At 41.4% G+C, this 18,310-nt stretch overlaps 1 protein-coding gene across 1 annotated transcript in view; it reads left to right on the top strand.

Moving 5' to 3' along the window:
- LOC128887560 (protein phosphatase PP2A 55 kDa regulatory subunit) overlaps positions 1 to 18,310 on the top strand; it is a 39,207-nt gene that overhangs the window by 604 nt on the left and 20,293 nt on the right. The gene's annotated exons all lie outside the window — the stretch shown is intronic.

Genomic DNA, 18,310 nt, shown 5'->3' with positions numbered 1-18,310 from the left:
GACAGTCAACATTCATCTACTGTTCTTTTTTCTTAAATTAAAGCTTGAGCCTTATTAATTGTAAGTAAATTTCTATCACAATTATCTGCGATTTTATCTGTGATGTTAGCCATCATCATACGTGACACTCGTCTTTTTGTTTAATTCTACCTAATATCTACTTTGTGTCGAATATTTAATACTTTTTGTAATTCACATTTTAATTAAAGCTACAGATTCAATATTCGACGATAAAAATGATAATTCTCTTCTTCGTGGCAGAATTTTCTTAAGAATTGAAAATATGTATCGATACAGGGTAATTTTGGCTACGATTTTATGAAAATTCGCCTGTAGGCGTCACGGAACGTTCTATATGCGCGTAATTTCCGATGCCATCTCGAAATAAATTCTACATTAATTTCGTACATCGCAACGTGTTCTATACATATATCGATCTTTCTTAATGCATTGGATCATCCCGTGAATATTTTTCAAATTATATTTCGCGAAAGACTCGTGAAATACTTCGTAGATTTCACTTAACGAAATATCAATTTAAACTTCGTTAAATTTGATTTTTCCACCGATCGTTTGGGGTCATTGTTCCTTTCTCGCGTAATGAGAATGGAAGACTTAGAAAGAGCTAGGAGTCTGACGAAACTTTGTTGCTTATGGGATGGGTTAATTGTTTAGCAGGTTACAATGAGGCTTGTAACGAGATATTATGTCGTACTGAGAAATAAACCCTTCTACGTACTATGTTTGTGAATCATGGCATACCAATTGTCACGATGTGCAATGTGATCGATTTTCATTTGTCCGGGTATCGATCTATGGAAACTCTCGTAACCATCGTTAACGATAGATGGACGAAGTTCTCATTTAAATACAAATTTCGTGTAACGAACGGAAGACAAACAACGAGATTAATAGCCAATCGTTTGTTTCGTTGGCTTTGATTTCAGTGGTGCTCCCACGAATCTCGTTCTTCCTTATTCGTTTCTCGGTGTTGTCAGTCTTTAACTGGAGATTTGAATTATTTTTATGCTAGCTTTGAACCGTTGCCAACAATATAAGAAAGTTGGACGATTACCCAGCGAAGTTCGACTTCTCGATTCTTTTCTCGATGTTTGTTTCCTCGTAAGAGCGATAGAGCGTGCATTGTAACTTTATTATAGGTTAGACATTATTAAAGTTGTGTAAATAGTTGTTGCTGTAAGGAAAAGTACTGTGTGATGTATATTCGTTTTCGCGGTGACGATCGAAAAGAACGGAACCGCTTCTAAGCAACTAGGTTAAGAAACGATCATTGGTTAGATTCTTATCATTTTTTTTGCCATTCTAAGTGATTCATCCGAATCGAGGACGATTAAAAGTATTTTGCATCGTCAGCGATGAATCTTGCAATACGACTTTTTCGAGATTAGCAGATCTTTGATATTGGTTCGCGTAGAACGCACTTGACGGATCTCGGATGTCCGCGGACGTCGAATAAAATCATTTCCCCGTCGGTCTTTCAGTCACATTTTTTTTTTCTGGGTGTGACAACCGGTCGATTCGCTAGCCGGACGCGCTGGGTACTTTATTTTTAATTTCAATGGCTTCATGCAGCCTATAATAGGTATCGAGTTTTACTTTTTAAACTGTTTCTGTTTAAAGTATCTCTAATGGGTTAATACGGCAGACTTTGAACATATTATGAATTTATCAAGCTTTGTTTTGTTTTTACCATATTAGACTATTTTTTATTTCTGTGCCTCTATATTCAATTATCTACAACTCTAATCCAAATGCTCAACCCGATGATCGTTAGAATGCATCTATACATATATCAACAAATCTGCTATAAAGCAAGCAGTCGATTAATTAATACTATTCGAAAAGTGGAAAGGAATAAGCCGTTCCGCGCGTAAATGAACCGTTAAAAAATGATTCGACGAATCGTTTCCTTCTTTCGAGAACGTACTCGAGGAACGAGCACGCATCCCGATGAACGTTTATCATCGATTACACATTGTTAACGTGTTCGACATCGGAGAGTGTACGGCGTGTCTGGACTGGTAGTTGCTTGTTTCATATTTAGTCTCGCGACCGTTTTCGCGCGTATGGGAAATAAACAATTCAAATCCGTTCAGCTACAAATTGGATTGCCGACGGTCTTCCGTTTCGTTCGACGTCTTTCGCGACGGACGTAAATCTTATTGCAGGGGTGGCGGTTAATTGGTAGCAGTTATCGGTGGATTGTACCGGTTAACGCTACGCGATACTTGGAGTAACTGCTCGGGCGAATAATCCATTCCAGTTACGGCACTCTCGTTCGCTCGCTGAAAACGTTCTGCGTCATTAGGACGAGCTGAATTGGCAATAACTGGTAATTAACTTACGAGAAATAATAAAACGATGATTTTCCGCTGTGCTACGCATTCGATGATAAATCGTCGAGGAAAGAATATTATAGAGTCCTTAAAAGTCCTTGAAACGGTGACATTCGAATTTTAATCCTTCCATGGTCTTAAATGTTTCGAAATAATTAAAAACAGATTCCCTATAGATTTCAATTCTATCCGCGCAAAGGTCAAATTCTTCCATTTCGGTTACTTCATTCTCGAAAATATAAAAATCAGAATGCAAACAGTTTTCTGTCCTTGCGCGGAGGTAGCAAGGATGGAGATAGAGAGCTGGAATTTTTAGGGAATTTGTTTTCAATTACTTCGAGTCACGCAAGACTCTGTGAACGTTCAAATTCGAGAGTTACCCCTTTAAAACGTATGCAAGGAAGCGTTTCATAAATTATAGGATAACACAGTCGAGCTCCCTGCCCGTTACCTTTAAAATTGATGTTTTAACAATTTATAGAATACATTTATCGAGACGACCTAAAATAAGGCCGATAACGTTACGGGGATTAATAATAAATGCTCGGTGGTTGGAAACATCGGTTGCGTTCGATATACCGTCGACTCGGGTCGATCGTACGTGATCTTGAACCGAACAAGTAGGTGAAACTACGCGCCACGCGCGGAACTCCTACCGCGTGGTTGATTGCCGACCGTTTAACGTCCTAATTGGCAAAGCAGACACGCCTAAATAAATATTTTAAACGACGGCGAAAAGCCAAGGTTTCCACGAATCCTCGTCACCAGCGAAAACTGCGATTGCGACTCGGGCAGATTAGATCTGTCCGCGTCACTCGATCAAACGGTTCAATCTATAGTAAATTTATGCGTCGCTCAAATTTTCTGCGATAACGAAAGTTTTACCGCGTGAACGTTGAATTAATACGAGTTAAGTCGAGAGGTTAGCTCAAGAAAAAAATCAACGAATGGATATAGATAAGGTTTGCGTGTAAATATCTGTAAAGCTATGGAGTCCTCCGCGAAGAAGAGGACCGAGCGTTTGTTAGTTTCATGGATTTTAAGCGTCGCTCGGGAGCCAGGATCTTGGCTGCAAAGACAATTCGGCTCGAGGCTTTTCAATTTCTCTGTCGTCTCGGGCAATGCTGCGCCGGAAAGCGCATTTTACTCGACTGGGAACCTCCAGACCGCCGAAGGAGGATTCGAACGCTTAAGTGGATCCTTCGCGATAGCTGGCGCCGCTTCGGCGACGATATTGGCTTAACTGGTCGGTGTGTACCTCGAGAATTTTAACGATATTCGAATTTTCACGACTTGATAAACGGTGTTTGAACTTCGCCGACGAGGCATCGCGCCGATGCGCCAGACGTATGTACGGAGAAATGGCAGCCAGCCAAGTCTCGGTCAGAAACTTTTTCGGGTTACGGTTTTTTCGATCTTTTCTACCGTGCCACGAATAGCATTGCGGCAGCGTCAGGCAAAATTTCGTCGACAATTACAAGTCGAGCTTCCTTTCTCCTCGACAGATTTATTCGTGTTATTATCGCAACGAGATTTGTCCACTATTTTCCCACCTAACCATGGAAGGATTCGATCGATTCGCAGATAGAAAAGATTCGTCACTTCGCGGTAAAATTCACTCGTACAAAGTTCGTATGGGTGTAATCGAATTCCCTGCAGTCCCGCACCTTTGAGCTATCGCAAATTTATACGATGCTCTCAGGCGCCATTAACGGATTACAATGTTAATGGAACTCGAACCGAGTCGACGCAGATAAAGGTTTTCCCTTCTGCAGGGTGAAGCATTGCGGTAATCCTTCTTATTTTTCACTTTTACACGTTTCTTGTTACAAGACTGAAAGAGAGAGCAGCGTGTAGAGTTGGTCAGTTTGTCTACCTATTACGAGCCGCGACATCAATTCGCATCCATTTGCTATTTATCGCACCTGCGCGACGTTTACTTTCCGCTGTGAAACAAGCGTACCTAATCGTCTCGTTGACCTCTCGAAAACGGACGAAGCGGTAGTTCTCTGTGACTAGGTTTATCACTTCTGGATCATATAAAGAGATCGTTTCACCCCTTCGACTCGACTGCACTCTACTCGAATTCTATTAGTTTTTCTTTTAGAAATTAGGTGCATTAGACTAGGCTTGGCTATAAATCAAAGGCCTTAGCCAGATAAGAAGGGATCACTAGGTTCGAAAGGGTTAAATACTACAGTACTTTAACCCTTTGAGTACCAAGGAGCGATATATCGTTACTCGAAGCTGTAAGTTCTATAACTCATTAAAAAATCAATTTTCAATCAAAGATTCATTTAAACAGACAATAAATTATGTTTATTTACAAACAAAATTCAAGTTCAAGTTTTCCTAAACATATTTTCATTGTAGAAATTTATTTTTTGTTAAACCTCTAAAAGAAGTGTAGCATGTTTTTAATATTGCGTACAAATTTCACGAACCTTAAAATATAATTGACCGAAATATACATATTTCTGTACAATCGTGCATCTTTGCTTAAAATTGTCTGGCATTTCTCGGATATGTATGAAAATTTCCTCTGGCGCTCAAAGGGTTAAACGAGAGTAAATTTATATTAAAACCGAAAGCAAATCCAATATTTTTTTCCAATGAAAGAAATTCATAGAAAAATTCATAGAAAAATTTAGCTCGAATCGTAGAATCACTCGTCGAAGGGCGCGCGTGCGGTTACCCAGTCCGCGACTGCACAAAGTTGTTAGCCCAGCACGTTTCGTCGTTTTCCGTATCGCTGGTTGTATTTCAAGGGGTGGTATCGAGTACGCTATCGCGCTATTTACTTTCCCCAATGGAAAGGAAATAGCGCGTGTAGGTATGCGGTGCTGAATCTGCTTTGCACAACTCGCCGATCAAACGCGACGCAACGTTCGAATCTTGGATGGAAAATGGGAAAAGTTGTCCGATGATGAAAGTAACTTCCTAAGATTTCACCGACGCGACCCGGCAGTCGAAGAAATCGCTACCTGTTTACTGTAGGGTGGCACGAAGGGAAGAGAACCGGACGAAAAGCACCCTTGAAATACAACGGAATACAAAGAATTAGAAATCCAAAGAATCGATGATATATTTGGTTGTCCCAAAAGTTTCTTTCGTTTTATTAACGCGTTCATTGCCAGACTAATACTCTTGAAAATTTGTACTGTGATTGAAATACTCTTGAAAATTTGTAATACAAATTGATTAGGTTGAATAAAATCTAATTGGGTTGGCCCAAAAATTCGTTGAAATTTTAACACACAGATAAACAGGGATTTTTCTTGGACGAAGAAATATATTCACTCTGCAACATATTGTTCGTTTTGTTTTTCGATTTTTCCTCGTCTTGGGCAAATTCATGATTCCTCGTTGTCGTAAAAGTCCTTATCGAGTTAGTAATCGTCTCAACTGCAGGCAGACAACCATCACGACGAACAAACTGAACTTTTTGGCCAACTTAATACCTGTTCGAGGGAATAAAGTCTTTTTATTCACTGGACGATTGACAAATGTACAAGAATCGAGGGCGAGGCAAGGCGAGCTGGAAGTGCATGTACTCGAAGAAAGAGGGCAAGGAACATGTACAGCCGGCCTTTCACCTTGAAACAACACCGACCGAAATAAACGAGCGTTCTCTATTTTTGGGCAACCTCTTCTTCGGTTCTCGAGTACGCTTTACTCTAATGCACCTCTTAGCTGACACGTGGATACGTGACGTCTGCGACACGTGCACCCTACCGCGGCAAACACCGTATGTCGATAATCGGTATAGTCTTAGACTTCGAAACCTACTTATTCCACATTTTATTGAACGAACATGATTTTTTCTCGGTTACTTAGACGTTCATAAATTAATTAATAGTGTTGCGCCGGGGGGTTGAAGCACGAGAATTCATTTTATTTAAATATAAAGTTCATTAACATACGATAACTTTTAAACAATATAACGATAATATAACGATAATCTTGGAGACTTGTAACGAAACGTCTTCTCTCTTTGAATTCTCGAATCGTTCTCTTCTATTTTAAAAATTTGCCGCTTCCTGGCAACCGAAAGCGCGGGAACTCGTTTCCGCGATACTTTGACCAATCGATAAGTGACAATTTGTATCTTGTCATTTCTAAAACCAAACCCTCGCACTCGTCAGCTATTTTCCGTGTTTCTTTTCTGTAGTTTTGCCTGAGTAACCCCGCACCACAGACCAATCGATAAGTGGCTGAACCTATAAAGCTGCTAGGTATTTATGGAATATTTATACTTATATTTAGTTTATCGCTTGTATTGTTCGGTTTATATGGTTTTATATTGAAAAATATATACGTATAAAAATAAAGCGTTTAACCATTCGAGAATAGAGTCGTCCTACTTTACGCTTGTTGATACGCGAAAATTTCGGCGACAGCGTTATCAAGGAACCTCCAGAATGAACGCGCGAAGAATCGAAGTGTCGGCTGAAAGGGTACGGTGTCGAAAATGCTTTCGATCCAGGTGGCGAGATAGTAATTATCGCGGCGAAAATGAAGAAAACAAAGTGCGAAGGACCGGGGGGGACCGAACAATGCGTGAGCCGCGGGCATAATTTTCGCGATAAAGGCCGTCACAATGAAACGAATTTACGGGTCGTCGGAACTCCGAGACGCGCGAAATTTTCACGATATTTTTCCTCCATGGTTCGCCGTGGCAGCGACCGTCGGCGCCAAGGACCTTCGATCCATTTCCACCAGACAACAGGAGGAAGGAGGAACACCGCGTTAGGTCCACCGTGAAAGGAATATCGGGGATACGATCGCTAACGTGGAAATCCATCGGTAATGAAATTTGTCGTGGCTTTGTTAGAGGTGCTCTCGTAAATCGGGAAGAATGTACAAGAACCTCGACGTTCTTATCTCCGCGACACGAAAAGAAATCCTGATTGTTTCACCTCGTTCGGTGTTGAAATTTCATTCGTTGTTAGTAGACTGCGGATCTTTATGCAAAATAAAATGTTCGGGAACGTGCCTATAAAAATTGAACCTAAATAGAAATTTATTTTATTCTGCAAATATTATAACATGAACTTTACTTTCAATCTTTTTTATAGTCTTGCGTATTGCTTGCATTTCTTAGTTTCTTGCACATTCAAATTTCCTATAAATGCATAAAGATCCGCGATCTAGTTATTAGTAAGCGATTTTATGCGTTTATAACGTGTAGTAATATGAAAAGCACACTCTACTAGTTAATATAATAATTTAATATTTCGTTTTGCACGAGCGCACATACCTTTTACTTGTGCATTTGTCGTATTAACTTGTATTATAAATGCGTACAATCCGCAGTCTAATTATTAGGTATAGCAGTCTGGTCTCCTAGTCCCTCTTGGCCAAATCGTGTTGGACTGTAACTCGGTTTAACAATCCTGCCAACTTTTACTTTGTCTCATTTTGGAGCTGCTTTAGCTGGTTTGGGCGAACGTCCACTGAACTCTGTAATCGCGTGCTTGCCCCTACTTATAACAGCAAGCGTTAAACGCAGGATATCGTCCAGTCGAAGTACGCCTTTCGCGACTAATTTTGTTCATCCGTTCGATGATCTGTAAAATTCCCCTCGTATAGGTACCAAAATGAAACGATTGGGGCACACCGAAGCGTAGCTTAATAGTTTCTCAAATAGTTGGTCTTGATTCGCTTCTAAGGATAAGGATAGATAGAAAGAGAGCCGTAAAAAAAGTTTCCATTGGTTTGATACCAGTAACGCTCAGGCATTAAGCATAACGACGAATGTAACTCAATCGTGTCTCGAATCGAGGCACGCAAATATCAAAGATTTGTTCTCTTTGCTTTGACCATGGTCGTTTGAAGCCAAGGACTCTCCGTTTGAGAGAAGAAAGCATAAAGAGAGTAAATGCGTTGCTTAAAAAAAAAGGGAAAACAGATTGATTGCGATAAGAAATAATCGAACGTCAATGCGTGATCGCGGTCGTCTTCGTTTACTTGTAGAAATTATTTTAAAACCAAGGTAATCGCGAATTTACGAGCTTAAACGTCTACGATTCGAATAAAACGCAAGAAAAATGAATTCGTACGCGAAGAATGGCGAAACCCCCGTTTCGTCTGCCATGTTGGTCCTCATTTTTCACCGCTCAAGGCTCTTCGATCCGTTTTGAAACGAGCGAGAATGTTACGTGGACGTAACCGTCGTGATCAATTTCGGAAGTGGTACGCGTGACTCACACGATAATTAAATTTGTGCGGGTAGACGAGTTTATTCTAGAACGCTGATAAAAAGAAGTTTGGAAGAGCGAGTCGGACGTTAGCAGGGGACAAGAACTGATTATGCGTTGGCGACTGTGTTCTTAAAGTATCTTGGGCAGAAAGGTTACTACAGGGTGTCCCAAAAGTCGGGGAGAAGCCGGAAAGGGGGAGTAGCTGAGACGATTCTGAACAACAATTTCCTTTGCAAAAATGTCTGACGGGGCTTCGTTAAGGAGATATTAAGAGAAAACCCCGACCAATCAGTGCGCGCGTAGACCGTTCGAGCGGCCGCGGTAGCGAAGGCTACGCGCTAGGCGGCCGCGCTCATTGGCTACCGCGAGCGCTGCATCGGCATCCTCGCGCTCTGATTGGTCGGGGTTTTCTCTTAATATCTCCTTAACGAAGCCCCGTCAGACATTTTTGCAAAGGAAATTGTTGTTCAGAATCGTCTCAGCTACCCCCCATTTCCGGCTCCTCCCCGACTTTTGGGACACCCTGTATATCAATTCAAATTTACCACGAAACCTGCGAAACTGTCATCTTGTTGGACGTTTTGGAATAGTCGAAATCTGAATATTCTTATTTCGCGACGTTATTCCTTGTATCTTAATTCAAGGGTTCGTGCGCTGCATGCGTGATTTTGATGAGATATCATAAAGCATGCACAACGTCTGCAACTATAAGATATATCTGAGAGACATTGACGAGGAAAGATTCTTCAAGAATTACGAGAAAAAAATGGTATTTTCGTTGTAAATATCGGTGGGAGCGGGTTTCAGTTGGAACCTCGAGTATATCTCGAGGATGCGAAAAATGGGCAGAATCCGTTGTCCAATCCGTGTCCTCTACAATTCACAGTTTTACGATACAACCGATAGTAACAGTCGATAGCGAATTACCGTCACCATTATTTATTGTTTTAAAATAAGCCCCTGGGAAACTGGGACAAGGGATGCCACTGTGCTGTATTCAAGTCTAAGAAATATTTTCCATCATGACACTACGTTTTCCAAATCTTCTTTGTCGCATTATCAGAATAAATGCCACGGAAGAATATAAAAAAATAACGTCGCAGAATAACAACAATGGGACTCGTACTGCCATTCCATGCGTGCGTCTCTTGAAAATAGAAGAGTTTCGGAACGTGAATCTTACATTCGAATTTAAACGTTAACCTTCGTATGCAAAACATTTCGAAAACGTTCATAATTCATAATCAGTCTCCGAGATACCGCGGATCTGTCCAAATATGCACATAAGAAAGAATAGATAAATGTGGGAATCATGTGTCATTCTTTTTAGAAAACACAAATTACGATTCATGCCGTCGGATCGTGAAAGAAATAACAATTACGGACAATTCTTCGAGATCTCTTTTCATCTAATTTGCAACAGGGTGAAACAGGGGAGGAATCGTGCAAATGAAAGACGCAGACGATTACGCGCTGCTCGTAGGATGAGAAGCAGATCGAAAAAAGGAAAAGAGATTGGGAGTAGAAGAACGAGAAGCAAAGTATTAAGGGTAAAAGCTTTCGTTTGTAAAATGTAACAAGAGCGCGAACGACGACGTCCTTTTTCCTTCTCCGCGCCGCCGTTGCACCTAGGTCCAACGCACGTGTTCATCGCGCTCCCCTAGTTTTCGACCAACTTCCACGGAACGTCGCTTTGTGCCATCGGCTTTTGTATTTTTTTTTTCATGTTGAACGAACCTGCTTGTTTACGATCCTGGTTGGACGAAACCTACCGCGAGAAATTAAGCTAATCGGGTAAATTAGGCGCGAATTCAGTTCACGTTTTTTCGTCGAACTTTCGAGTGAATTAATTATGCTTTATAAACTTGAACTCTAAGGTGGTGAAAGCAGCCCTATTGTTCGGTTCTTAGTCTTTAGTCGCGGCACTGTTTGGACCGCGGGAATGTTATATTAAGGGAGCGATTGCCAGACTAATAATCGTGAAAATTCCTTACGATGCTAAAATTTTGTTTCTACGTAATTAGAAATGACGTAATCGAACGTCTGTCGTAGTACTTATTTTTGCGACCTCATTAGAATTTACCAATCCTATCCAAGTTAATTTTCTTCGACCCATCACTTTCGGAATTAATTTATTTATTTCTCGGTGAAAATCCCTGTCACTCGTAGATGCCAGTTTGGGAATTAACGATAAGAGTGTGCGTTGTCTGTGTGTATGGGTGAATGGAAGAATGAAGTTAGTTAAGTTTTCAACCAGAACGCGAAGTAACGTGCGACTAAATCCTACAATGTTTATTCGTGAAGGATCGCTAGTTACAAAAAAGAAAACGTCCACGTTACGTTATTACGAAACAGCTTGTAACGTGTTATCAGAAACGAGGACTCGTTTCGCCCGTATTTACCACGGACAGAGCCGTTTATTTGCACCCTCGTTGCGCAATCAGCGGCGGACGTGTGTACGCGTGCAATGAAACTACGCCGGGATCCGTGTTTAGATTATCAAAGCTCGAAATTGAAAACACGTGGCCTTAAGCGTAAGGTAAACGCGTATCGATGCGCGAGGACGCGGATGATGCCTGATACCGATCGGTACGCCGTTTCCTGCGATCGCAATTGCCAATCGCCAGCACGTGCTATGATTGTAGGGTTACGATTAATGATGTCTTCGAGGAACGATCGCGAGGCCGACTCTATATGTAGAATTTAGAAGTGACACAATCGGAATTTGTACGCGGTAATTGGAATCAAGGACCCCTTGCTCGTCCACCGGGAACATCGAACAGTTTAGGGAGGAAAGACCCGACTCGGATGTTAACGCTAAACCTACCGACGTTCATTCGTAACTATTACGGGGACCGAAAAATAATGTGATTTCTGTTACATTAAATTCAAACAAATACATTCTTAATAAGTTTCTATTTTTAATCAATTATGGAATCACCCTCGTTATCAACAGCCTTTTGCGATATAGTGTTCTGGTGTTTCTTCAAAACTTCTTATACCAGATCGGTGAAAATCAATGAGTTGATGAATGATAAATAAGTATCGAGATTCGCAGAAACGACATTACTTTCCAGTCCACCTAATATTTCTATCGTGATGGGACAAATGACTAGTCTTAGAGACACTTTATTCAAATAACGCAAAAATATTTTACGTTGAACGAAATTCAATAACGCATGAAAAAATTGTATATATTAGATTGTCCCGAAAGTTTCATTCGCGAGTTGCACTCAATTATTTGATGTGGTCGTGTTTCTATAAATAGACAATCTAATTTCATAGATATTCATGTTGTAACAGTAAACATGGAGCAAAATGAATCGTGCACAATTCAGTAATGTAACATAAAACATAAAATATCGTGCATGTACTACTTATTAATAAAGCGAAGGAAACATTTGGGACAACCTAATAATTCCTATATTGCATATAAGAACCGTATACAAAAATTTGAAAACGGTCATTTGACCGATCGTGATAGTTTAGCGTTAATCTTGCACGATTGCAGCAACTATCGAGGATCATTGTACCAGACGAACAGAGTTTTATTCGATTGGTTTTCGAATACAGATATCTGGCGAGTCGAGATGCCTGGAAAATTGAATCTGCGTCCGTAACGTTCGTCGTTCATTGCTGGAAGCGATCCATTTATCCAGATAAAACGTTTCTCGCGAAGGAATGTCCCGATTCCATTCGCTTTGAAAAGTAGTTCCCATCGTTTTTATAATTCGTATTAGAAGCATTTTATAACTCGAAACACCAGAACGAGATTTCGATTCGCGCGCATTCGGAAGCTGTTTATCGGTCATCAGGGAAATCGTAACGTTTGTATTCCGTTACGGGCCGCGGTAATAATTTATGGATGCGCGTTATTTGCGTGCAACTCGCGAAACGCATGCGGAACACGGTCGAAAGAAGCCAGCCGCAGGAATAACAAACGAATAAGAGGGAACTTTGAAAATGAACAGTTCTCCTGGCTCTTCCGAACACGTACACAAAATTGTTCCTCTTTACTTTGCGAGCCGGCGTTATTTTTTATTCCGCGCGCAATATCGGATGGAAATACGTGACAGTGCTTAGTACGCGCGGACGAAGCCACGTTTTTCACCGATGTTTAAGCAATCTTCTCGTTTGCACCGAGCTGGCTGATTCGTTGCGATTCGATTAGATTTTACCATTAATGTTTTCGTTAGAGAACCAGTGACGATTTTACTTATAATAATCGACGTCGTCTGGCATTTAAAAAAAAAAAAAAAATTGAAGTTACGTTATTTCAAAGTTTTTACACAATATTAGTGTGAACGTATTGTTTCTCCAGCGTTGAAGCTATACCAAGGCAAGGGCGCGTTTCTCGTCACTCTGACGGCGCATAATTTTCTTCTCCGCGAAACGTACTTCCTCGCTTCGTTACTTACGTCTCGTTAATTATCCTCCGTTGAACGCAAGTTTTTCAAAGGCGCCGTACGGGGTGGGAAAAGTCATCGTCGGGGTGTAATTTATGCGTGGACACGCGCGTCGCGTTCTACGAGCCACTCTGTCCGAATGAAAATATTACCGTTGCCGTTGTTCGCGTCCTCTGCTTGTTTTCCCTCCTTAAACTGGGTTAAAAACGCACGGTCAACCGTAGAACGAGAGCAAGCAACGTTTTTCGACGGCCTTTCGCGAACGTTCAACGAGGAAACCCGATCGGATTGAGTTCTGTTCGTTCGATCGATGCCAGATGCACACCGACGGTGAATCGAAACTCGAACTTAATTAGGAGACGCGGTTAATGCCGCGAAATGTCGTAAAAAATAAAACTCGTAAAGATCAAGCATTCGTTTAAATTCCAATTATGCTTTTCCGTATCCGTGAAAATGTGATTGTGCATAAATATCAATCTCGATACAATATATTTATTTTTGGTTCAGAGTGTGAAGTGTATCAATAAAAATCGTAAAGATTGAATTGTAATCGGAATATTAATTAGCTCGCAAATTAGTGTCAAATAAGAAACGTAAGACGAAGTATCCTAAGTGGCACGATTTTGGCAGCTCTCCCTTGGTATCTACCTATGTATCTGCGATACCAATTGAATTCCGAACGTAACCGGCGTTCTCCTTGACCCACTGATTGAGTCAGTGCTCGGTTTCGGCGTAAGTGCGCACTCACGGATATTACCCTCGTCGAGGCTCGCTTTCAAAAAAGCAGACTCGTGAAATCGCTCGATAGAACGGTCGTTGTCGGTGTCGCTTGGCGTTATACGTGGCCAAATTTTCGATAGGACAGGCCCTTGTTTCGTAAACACGCGTTAGAATAATCCTAGTCGCATTCGAGGAACCTTCAGAGTTAATTAAACATTCTACGCGGTACTTCTCGGTTAACAATTGTACGGATACTTATTGCTTCTATGTTTCTATCGATTCATTGTTTTTTTCTTGTTAATTTCGCAACTTGTATAAATAACTAATCTTTTTATACTGAATATCTTCTGGATATTAGGTAGACCGAAAAGTAATGTCGTTTCTTTTACATTAAATTCAAACTTTCCAATAAATTTCTATCTTTAATTCATTATTATATTCATTCATATAATCGTCCTCATTGTCAACAGCCTTTCGTCACCTATTGTGCAAATTTTCAATGCCAGAAAAATCAATGAGCTGATAAATGATAAACAAGTATTTAAGACGGCAAAAACGACATTACTTTCCAGTCCACCTAATATTTCCAAAAATATGCAGAATATCATTGTTTATAAAAAAGAAGTTAATCAATTACAATTTCACTTTTTCTTTTTTTTTTTTTTTTATTGATCGGTGTACGAATACTCTGTATACCCACCGTAGGTGTGTCGTTGTTTTAATATTCGCAGTTGCTCGCTATTTACATTGAATAACAGTCTGGGAAACGATGATCAAGGTGTCTTCCTTCCGTTTCACTCGTTAATCGCGTATCTTCGTTGGTCGAACGGCGAACGCCCGTGGGAAGCTATTGTCTTCCGTCGCTGGTCCCTCGCGAACAGGCTCGAATGGAACGCCTCGGCAAAACGAAACCGGCGAAGCTTGTGAAATTTAAATTAAACCGTAGGGACGCTGCAAAGTGGGATTTATCAAAGCGGCCGGGGCGAAACGTTCGCTAATGCACCGCCTTGTAATGAAATATGAGTACTTTCAAAGCTGAAAGTTCTTCTAATGTTCTCGCCAGCGATGCAGCAATTAACGGGACTACAAATGGCGCGTAACAAAGGGGGGTGGCAGCGTCCTGGTGGTATATTCCTTGAGTTCAACTTCAGTCTTGCTACTTCGTTTCGTCGAGTTTAAACAATAGGGACCGAGGGTCCTCGTTCGAAGTGCAATGTAATTGCGTCCGACGCGCATTAACCGGTTGCTAGCCGGGCGCTCTGCGTTTCTTTGGCACGCGGTTTCGCGAGTCAATAAAGCCACGACCTATTGATCCGAAAGGTCCTCCTTCGAAGGCGAGTTGGCGCGTAGCACGGTAGGCAGAGAAGATAGACAAGACACACCTTCAGACGGAGGAGAGGGGCACTAGAAATCCGTGGAAAGCTCGCAAAGTTCTATCAACCCTCGATCTCGAGACCAGCTCTCTCGTCTACCCCCGTCGCGTCGCGTCGGTGTAACGTCAGCTGCTGACAACGGACTCTTGTCGACGACGACGCGCTGCACGCTAATCACTTCGTTACTCGCCAACCCGATACTTTAACCTCCAACTGTCGCAACTATGACCCACCTGTTATTTCTCTAGACAACCTTTTCTTCACCCGTCTCGCTCGCATTTCGTATTCCTGTCGCGAACACTCGCCACGATTCATCCGTTGTCGCGATACTCGACGATCGATGAACAACTAGTATCGTTCACCAATCCGCCAACCCTGCGTCATATCTTGCTCTGTTTGTCATTCGAAATTTCCGTCCAGATGTGAATTTTACTCGCGTCTAATACAATCTACGTTCTGTACAACTTCCTACATACCGCGTCTGGAAAATTTAGTTAAAAATTGCCTCGCAGTGCGTCTGCAATAATCGATACCACGTTTACTTTGTTTAATTATGGAATGCTGGAAGAGACCCTGGAAAGCCTGAATTTTTCGAGATAGCTAACCACTTTCAGCTTAGCGTACAAACCCGAGGACTTTCTTTCTCTTCTTTTCTTTTTTTCTTCTCCTTTTTGCTAATTTAATGCACGTTGTGCGATACGTGTCGTGTACCTGCGTACACCACTCGGAGTATCTGGGTCAGCGGCTTGGGCGGTAATTGGCAGCAGACTGCTTCCCTTATAATTAGTTCGTTGACAGCGTCAGAGAGTGTCCCGGCGTACAAGGATACGCACTCATTCAATTTCGTCGACGCGGTTTCGTCAACTTTATCGCTCGAGTCTGGTCGGATTGCAAATGATTCCCTTTTCCCGTCGGAGCTAATCTTCGTATCCATTTAAAACGACCCTCGTAGGAATCGGTTAACTGATAGGTTAAAGTAGGTTAATTGCTGGGATTTTGTTTCCGCGGATACTATTACGAGCTGTCGCTATAAGCATGATAAACACGAGGTATGAAACAGCTCGCTGTAAAAATTACCCGAACGTTGAGGGAGATACACAGTCGATCCCATAAATATTCGTACCCTCTATCGAAGAAGTTTGACTAAATTAAATAATAGTTAAATAATGGCGTGCTTTTTTCAGGGCATCAAGCAAGGACAGACATAGTCGGCAAACACAGAGTAATCTTTAAGATAATGGATCAAAAAGACGGCTATATGTACATATGTATTCGTTTATGTATGAAGGATTAGCGTAATAGTGTTAGAGTGCGTGCCGTGTGAATGAAAGGACTGCAGGATGCGAGAAGCGCGGACGGTTGGTCAAATAACAACCGAGAGACGAGAGGCAGTCGAACTGAAAATGTGAATCGAAGAACATCGCTTTAAAACCTTTTTTTTTTTTTATTCTTTTATTTTAATTAAATACTTTTGTTTCGTTTAATACTGGCTTTATTTAGATCCCTTCATCCCCATTAAAGACACGTATACATATACATATAGACGAATATACCCGACATTACACAAAATACTGCAATATCGTTATATTAAATATCAAACAAAGCGAGCGTACAAAATTTGACGGGTGTCAGAGTTGCTCGCGATCTCTCGAGCGTATAATTATTCGTAGCACTGGACGAGAGGTTCCGTTGGTCGACGAATAACAAGGGAGACTGGTAACGAAATTTCGGAAACAGTTAGGAAATATTTATACTACGGTTACGGAAACGAGCAGACGACACTCGAGTAAGTAGTAGTACAAGATCCAGCACTCGAATTATCTAGGCCACTGGCTTGCATAGTAACTGGCAGGCAGCACCGAGCCTCCTACTTCGCTGACAGCGCAGAAGCTCATCCCTGTGTATATAAAAGCCGCCTCTAACCACTTACAAGCGTCAGCCGAAAAATAAAAGCCCACCCACACAGGCGTCTCGGACCGTTTCGCGACCGTCTCGAAGTCACGGGTCTTCGTTGTTAGCCTTTTTTCCCTCTTTTGTCCCGAACAAGCTGAAATCGGGTTACTCGAAGATGGACTCGTTCTTTGATGGACACTTATACTCGCTTGATGAATAAGTTCGTGACGTTCGAACGGAATTTTGTCCTGGAAAGCATAATTTCTTGGCCGTGTGTCATATCGGTCGACAGCTCACCCCCAACTAGACATTTCTGGTTTAAAAAAAAAAAAAAAAAAAAACAAAAAAAAACAAACAGGAGCGATATAATAAAACGATTACAATTATGACATAAAATACGTTGTAGTATTAAATAATTCGTACATACGGAAGTAGGATAAGGCGTAGAATGAACGAATACTGGGGGATAACTGAGAGGTCTGTTAGTTGGAGTTCATCGGCTACAGGATTAATGGATAAACGTTGGTTTGTAACAGGATATAACCAGAACGAATTCTAGAACATCTCGTTCGCAAAGTTCGGGCTACGCTACTCGTGCCCTGTCGCGAATTTCCGTCAATTGAATAACTCGTCTGAGCCCCTATCCGTTCTCGATTTAACTTTACCCCGTACCCGGAGAGGATGTTGCGAACTGTCGGTGACAACTCGTCCAGTAACGATGCGAGAAACGCTGGAACTTTCGGTCGAAGCAATATGGAAATGCTCTTAACATCCCGTCGATAGCCGAAGTGATAACGACCACCAGTTCCCGAAAATCCCATCTTGAGAATTTCCAAAATTTCGCGAAGTCTGAACAAGCAATTACCGTAAGCGCGTTCGCAATCATCTTTAGAATGGAAGCTGAATGTTTTCTTGATAAGTAGATGGAAGATAAAAAAAAAAAAAAAAAAAGTGGGGTATAATAAAACAGAGTGCTTTTCTTCATTTACGCGGTAATTTCTATGCGTGCACACGTGTACGTTGACGACTGGCTGCCTCTGGCTTACTTGCTAGTATTTTCGAACTAATTTAACACGTTGGTCGCCGCGTCGCTCAGAAATGGATGACAGGACCTTTTTGTTGTAGAAGTAAAAAAATTAATTCCAAAAGTGAGGCGATAACGGAAATAAACCTGGATAGGATTTACGAGTTCGGAGAGGTTAAAAAATTGAATAATACGATCAATGTAAAATTACCTAATCTTCGACAGTATCGAGACAAAATTTTCACGAATTTCAGTCTGGCAGGTACGAGTTGACGTAACGGAAAAATGAAAGAAGAATGGGAAAATTCGTTCGCGACTGTTTCGGCGATTCGTT

The sequence above is a fragment of the Hylaeus anthracinus genome, unplaced genomic scaffold (genome assembly GCF_026225885.1).
Source record: "Hylaeus anthracinus isolate JK02 unplaced genomic scaffold, UHH_iyHylAnth1.0_haploid 0, whole genome shotgun sequence".
Classification (NCBI taxonomy): Eukaryota; Metazoa; Arthropoda; class Insecta; order Hymenoptera; family Colletidae; genus Hylaeus; species Hylaeus anthracinus.
This window is presented reverse-complemented; position numbering and strand designations above follow the sequence as displayed.